This window comes from Pongo pygmaeus, chromosome 7 (genome assembly GCF_028885625.2).
Source record: "Pongo pygmaeus isolate AG05252 chromosome 7, NHGRI_mPonPyg2-v2.0_pri, whole genome shotgun sequence".
NCBI classification, from domain to species: domain Eukaryota; kingdom Metazoa; phylum Chordata; class Mammalia; order Primates; family Hominidae; genus Pongo; species Pongo pygmaeus.
In genome coordinates, this window is record NC_072380.2 from 8392438 (window position 1) to 8398950 (window position 6513).

At 45.7% G+C, this 6513-nt stretch overlaps 1 pseudogene; it reads left to right on the forward strand.

Moving 5' to 3' along the window:
• Positions 1–1662: 1662 nt before the first annotated feature.
• On the forward strand, positions 1663–2434 carry LOC129042913 (olfactory receptor 7E24-like; annotated as a pseudogene).
• Positions 2435–6513: the final 4079 nt, after the last annotated feature.

Sequence of the window (6513 nt, forward strand, 5' to 3'; positions counted from 1 at the left end):
GGCCATGAATTTTGAATACCGCCCTTTCTACTTTTCTGTATGGCAAGGGGTGAGATGTCCATCCTCTGAGACTCAGCACTCTCATCTGACTTGATTTCCAGTTGATCCAATGGAAGTGAGCGATGATTAAGCCGATCGTGGGTGCCCGCTGCGTGATCTCTAGCTGACGGATGCATAAATTAAAGGCAAAGTGAATTTTAGATACATTCCTTAAGATTTTCAGCTTCAACTCCACAGAATTCAACGTAAATATCCCCTGACCTGAAGTTCTGGTTTCCCTGCATTCCAGACAGGACATTTTGTTTCGTCCTTCTCTCAGTAAGTACTGAGTACTGTGAGAGGAACAAGTGAGTCTCTTTGGTTTCTGATTCCCCAGAGCCGATATCTTGCTTGGCACATAGGGGGCAGCAAAAGCAAACATCTATGTTGATGATTGAATTGACACTTCCTTGCTTCACCAAAATTGGCTGTCATCAGCGTGACTTTGACTTACTTGATTCTTTTTGTTTTTTGTTTTTTGAGACGGAGTTTTGCTCTCGTTGCCCAGGCTGGCGCGCAGGGGTTTGATCTCGGCTCACTGTATTCTCTGCCTCCCAGGTTCAAGCCATTCTCCTGCCTCAGCTTCCCGAGTAGCTGGGACTACAGGCGTGTGCCGCCATGCCGGGAGAACTTTTTGTACTTTTAGTAGAGGCGGGGTTTCACCATGTTGGCCAGGATGGTCTTGATCTCCTGAACCCATGATCCGCCCTCCTCCGACTCCCAAAGTGCTGGGATTACAGGCGTGAGCCACCGCATCCAGCCAAACTTTCTGATGAAAACTCTAAGTCCACCTAAGCTAATGACAGGAGTTAGAGCTTTCATGAATTTTAAAACAAGACCCACCGATTTGAGGAAGCAATTACTCTCTTGAAGGAGAAAAGTCAGAAAACACAATGATGAAATCACTAGGACCTAACTGGCATGTGGAACTATTTTCTGCTTATGAACTATCAACTATCATTTCACTTCCAGGTGGCATGGTCTCAGCTGTTATACAGTGTTTACAAATGTTCTACATCAAGGGAATTTATATCAATCTAGAAGAATAAATAAAATATTTGAGTTCCTAATTTCCTTTAATTAGGATAACCTTTTTCTTAAAGTGAAGGCAATGGTTTTATTACATCCCTTTCTTTGGAAAAGATAGGCTGTATTTACTAGCAATAACGAATTTGTTATATATGATGATCTGGTTCTTGGAAGGTTCTTGAAGCTAGTTTCTCTAAGGCAGGTGTGTAAAGCAAGACGTGAATAACACAGCAATCGTTGTTGAAAGCGTTATATGGCAATTGAGTTTGTCAGAACTACAAAATGTTGCTGAGTGTGGATTGCTCTGAAATCTGAAAACATTACTTGTGAATTGCTTATATCCAAAATGCAGACACAATGCCGGCTGTTGGTTTACTTGTTTCCGATTTTTCAACCCTCTTTTCTGGGCAAAAGTTGTCCAAACGATACAGACCGACAGAATCTAACAGATGTCTCTATATTCCTCCTCCTCGAACTCTCAGAGGATCCAGCCCAGCCGGTCGTCGCTGGGCTGTTCCTGTCCATGGGCCTGGTCACGGTGCTGGGGAACCTGCTCATCATCCTGGTCATCAGCCCTGACTCCCAACTCCACACCCCCATGTACTTCTTCCTCTCCAACCTGTCCTTGCCTGACATCGGTTTCATCTCCACCACGGTCCCCAAGATGATTGTGGACATCCAATTTCACAGCAGAGTCATCTCCTATGCAGGCTGCCTGACTCAGATGTGTCTCTCGGCCATTTTTGGAGGCATGGAAGAGAGACATGCTCCTGAGTGTGATGGCCTATGACCGGTTTGTAGCCATCTGTCACCCTCTATATCGTTCAGCCATCTTGATCCCGTGTTTCTGTGGCTTCCTAGATTTGTGGTGTTTGGTTTTTTTTTTTCTCAGTCTTTTAGACTCCCAGCTGCACAACTTGATTGCCTTACACATGACCTGCTTCAAGGATGTGGAAATTCCTGATTTCTTCTGGGAACCTTCTCAACTCCCCCATGTTGCATTTTGTGACACCTTCACCAGTAACATCAACATGTATTTCCTTGCTGCCGTATTTGGTTTTCTTCCCATCTCGGGGACACTTTCCTCTTACTGTAAAATTGTTTCCTCCATTCTGAGGGTTTCATCATCAGGTGGGAAGTATAAACCTTCTCCACCTGTGGATCTCAGCTGTCAGTTGTTTGCTGATTTTACGGAACAGGCATTGGAGGGTAGCTGGGTTCAGATGCATCATCTTCCCCGAGAGAGTGTGCAGTGGCCTCAGTGATGTACACGGTGGTCACCCTCATGCTGAACCCCTTCATCTACAGCCTGAGAAACAGGGATATTAAAGGTGTCCTGCGGCGGCCGCACGGCAGCACAGTCTAATCTCAATATCTTCTTATCTGTTCCATTCCTTTTGTAGGGTGGGTTAAAAAAGGCAGCAAGGTCAAATAAGAATGATATCACAGGGTGCACAACCACTGTGACATTACGAGTAATACCTCCCTAGGATATAAAAAATACTGTCACAGAGTACACACACATGGGGTACACCCACGGTGATATTAGAAGCAGTATCTCCCTGAAATATTGTGAAAAATAGCAAAGGGTGTGCACACTGTGTGATATGAGGAGTCATATTTACCCTGGATATTGCGACTCATATCAAGGGTGTACACACACGGGGTACACACACTGTGATATCAGGAGTTGTATCTCCCTAGGATATTACAAATAATATCACAGGGTATACACTACGTGTGAACATCCACTGTGATGTTTGAAGTCATGTCTCTCTATGAGATTACAAATAATATCAAAGTGTGCACACCCCTGTGACATATTAGGAGTAACATCCTTCTAGGGTAATACAGATAACATCATAAGTTGTACACCTTCTGTGACCTTTTGCACACACTTTGTGCCATTCACGGAAACATCCCCCTAGGATATTACGAATAATGACACAGGCTGTTGACACACATGGTGTACATCTCCTGTGCCATCTGGAGTAATATTCCCTTAGGATATTACGAATAATATCACAGCAGGTGTACACATATGGTGTTTGCCCCATGTGACATTAGGAGGAACATGCCCCTAGGATATTAGGAGTAGTATCACAGGCGTTGAATACGCATGATATACACACCCGGTGACATGAAAAGTAACATCCCCCTAAGATATTATGAATAATATCACAGGGAGCACACCCCGTGTGACATTAGGAGTAACATCCCCCGAGGATATAACTAATAATATCAGGGGGCGTACATGCATTGTGACTTTAGTGGTAACATCTCTTTAGGATATTACAAATAATATCACAGGGTGTACAATGACCATGATATTACGAGTCCCATTTTCCTAGGATATTATGGATAATATCCCAGGAGCTGTTCACACACAACTTGTACACCATGTGTGTACACCCAATGTGATATTTGAAGTCATATGTCCCTAGGATCTTACGAATATTATCAAAGGGTGTACACCCCATGGGACATTAAAAGTAACATCCCTTTTAGATATTCCGAATGCTATCACAGGATGTGATATTAGGAGTAGGATATTAGGAGTAACCTCTTTCTAGGATAGCCCATGTGATATTAGGAGTAACCCCTTCCTAGGATATTACCAATAACATCACAGGGTTTACCCCCCGGGACTTTAAAAGTAACACCCCCTCCTAGGGATGTTACGAATAACATCACAAGGTGTACACCCCTGTGACTTTAAAAGTAACGCCCTCCTAGAATATTACAATAATATAACAGGGTGTATACCCCCTGTGACTTTAGGAGTAACATCTCCCTAGGATATTTCCAATGATGTCACTGGGGGCACAACCTCTTTGATATTAGCAGCAACATGTTTCTAGGAGATTACGAATGATATCACAGGGTGTACACTCACTGTGATATTAGAAGGAATATCTCCCTAGGATATAAGCTATCACATCACAGAGTGCACACACACGGTGTACACCCACTGTGTTATTAGAAGCAATATCTCCCTATGATATTATGAAAACTATCACAGGGTGTACCCTCTGTGGGATACTAGAAGTAATGTTTAACATAGAAGTTACAAATAATATCACAGGATGTACACAAATGGGGTACACCCACTGTGACATTAGGAGTTATATCTCCCTAAGATATTACAAATACTATCCCAGTGGGTGTACCCCATGTGTGTACACCCACTGTGATCATTAAAGTAATATCTCTCTGTAAGATTACAAGGAATATCAGAGGCTATACACCCCCTGTGACATTAGGAGTAACATACCCTTACAATATTGGGAGCAATATCACACGGTGTACACCCCTGTAACTTTAGGGGTATCATTCCCACAGAATATTACTTATAATATCACTAGGTGTACAAGCATTGTGACATTAGTAATTTTCAGGTAGCATATTTTCCATAATATCACAGAAGGAACACACCTGTGACATTAAGAGTGACATCCCCCAAGAATAGTAAGAATACTATCACACGGTGTACACCTCACGTGATATTAGGAGAATCATCTCACCAGAATATTACGAATAATGTCACAAGGTGTTATGTTCTGTGACATGAGGAGTATAGACCCCTGGGAAATTATGAATACTATCAAAGGGCGTACACTCCTGTGACATTAGGAGTAACATCCTTCTAGAATATCATGAATAATATCAGAAAGTGTACATCCCCTGTGTCATTAACAGTAAAATTGCCCTAGGATATTAGGAAATAGAACACAGGAAGTACACGCCGTCTGACATTAGAAGTAACATCCCCCGAGTATATAACGAATAATATCAGAGAATGTGCATGCACTGGGACATGACTAGTAACATCTCTTTAGGATAATACGAACAATATCAAAGGGTGTACATGCACTGTGAAATTAGTAGTGAACTCCCGGTGGGATATTACGAATTTTATGACAGGGTCTACACACGCTGTGACATTAGTAGTCACGTTTTCCTAGAATATGACGAAGAATATTAAAGTGTGTACAGGACCTGTGATTCACGAGTAACATTTCTATAGAACATTACACGTAATATCACTGTGTGTACACCCCGTGTGAGGTTAGGAGCCACATCCCACAAAAATATAACGAATAATTTCACAAGGTGTGCAACATCTGTGACATTAAAAGTAACATTTCTCTAGAACATGACGATAATATCACAGAGTGTACACCCTCGGTGATATGAGGAGTGACATCTTATAAGGGTAATACGAGGAATTTGACAAGGTGTACAAACCCTGTGACATAAGGACTGACATCCCTCCAGGATATTCCGAATCATAGAAAAGGGAAACTACTCCGTGTGACAATAAAATCAACCTCCCCTTAGGAGATTAAGAACAAAAGCACCAGCTGTACACACATTGTGACATTATTATTAACGTTCCGCTATGGTATTGCGAATAATATCAGAGTGTATAGAGACGTGTGACATCAGGATTCACATTTCGCTACAATATCACGAATAATATCTCAGGGTGTATACCCCCTGGGACTTAAGCAGTGACATCTTCCTACAATATGGAAAATAATGTCCCAGGGTATTAACAAAGTGCGGCAGTAGAGTAAATATCCCAGGAGAAATGGAGTAATAACAACCCCTCTTCCCTCTGGATATTGTGAGCCACATCACAGGGGAGCGAGGACGCCCCCAGCGATGCAGGCAGTAATATCATCCGAGACTCCCCACTGGATATTACGAGCCACATCACAAGGACACGGACACCACACTCGAAGGGAGGAGTAATATCACCCGCTATTCCCACGCTGGATATAACCGCCCACATGGCAGGGGAACTGGCGACCCCCTCACGCGGGGAGTAATAGCACCCCCCAATCCAGGGTTGGATATGACGAGGACGAGGAACCAGCCCCCTCTTCCCTCCCTGGCTCTTAGGACCCCCCTCGCAGGGGGGTGAGGCACCCCCCGCGAGGCGGGGACTGGGAGCCAGCCCCCTCTTCCCTCCCTGGCTCTTAGGACCCCCCTCGCAGGGGGGTGAGGCACCCCCCGCGAGGCGGGGACTGGGAGCCAGCCCCCTCTTCCCTCCCTGGCTCTTAGGACCCCCCTCGCAGGGGGGTGAGGCACCCCCCGCGAGGCGGGGACTGGGAGCCAGCCCCCTCTTCCCTCCCTGGCTCTTAGGACCCCCCTCGCAGGGGGGTGAGGCACCCCCCGCGAGGCGGGGACTGGGAGCCAGCCCCCTCTTCCCTCCCTGGCTCTTAGGACCCCCCTCGCAGGGGGGTGAGGCACCCCCCGCGAGGCGGGGACTGGGAGCCAGCCCCCTCTTCCCTCCCTGGCTCTTAGGACCCCCCTCGCAGGGGGGTGAGGCACCCCCCGCGAGGCGGGGACTGGGAGCCAGCCCCCTCTTCCCTCCCTGGCTCTTAGGACCCCCCTCGCAGGGGGGTGAGGCACCCCCCGCGAGGCGGGGACTGGGAG